Genomic DNA, 511 nt, shown 5'->3' with positions numbered 1-511 from the left:
GACCCATATCGATGCATCCCCACCATCGTCATTAAACCAAAAAGGCAACTGTCTATAGGGCTCGGAGATGACCACTATGCCCACTCTGCTTTCGCATACGCACTGCATCATCAGGTCTTGCGCAAGCCTGCATCTGTTTAGATTTATTTGTAGGACCCTAATTGGGCCCCCGTCTATTCCTAACACCTAAGCGCACCATAGGGCACGCCAACGAACCCGTTACATGCCTTGCATTTATGCCACCATGTTTCAAACACATGGCGCATCTCGGGCGCAGCTCGGCTCTTTATCGCAATCTTTCATTGTATGCTCAGCGTTACAGCACCTCCTACACAATTCCCTGCCATGATATGCAACAGTACACCTTGCCGTCACATGTCCCAATATGCGGCACCTATAACAACGCCGAACATTAGCTAACTGCCTTACAGAAGCTATCGTTAACCCAGTTCTCAGCCTCCTCTCTCTCGTCAGTAGGCACTCCACTCGCCGGGAGGACCACCACCGCCTC

Source organism: Bombus impatiens, unplaced genomic scaffold (assembly GCF_000188095.3).
Source record: "Bombus impatiens unplaced genomic scaffold, BIMP_2.2 scf_0266, whole genome shotgun sequence".
NCBI lineage: Eukaryota > Metazoa > Arthropoda > Insecta > Hymenoptera > Apidae > Bombus > Bombus impatiens.
This window is presented reverse-complemented; position numbering follows the sequence as displayed.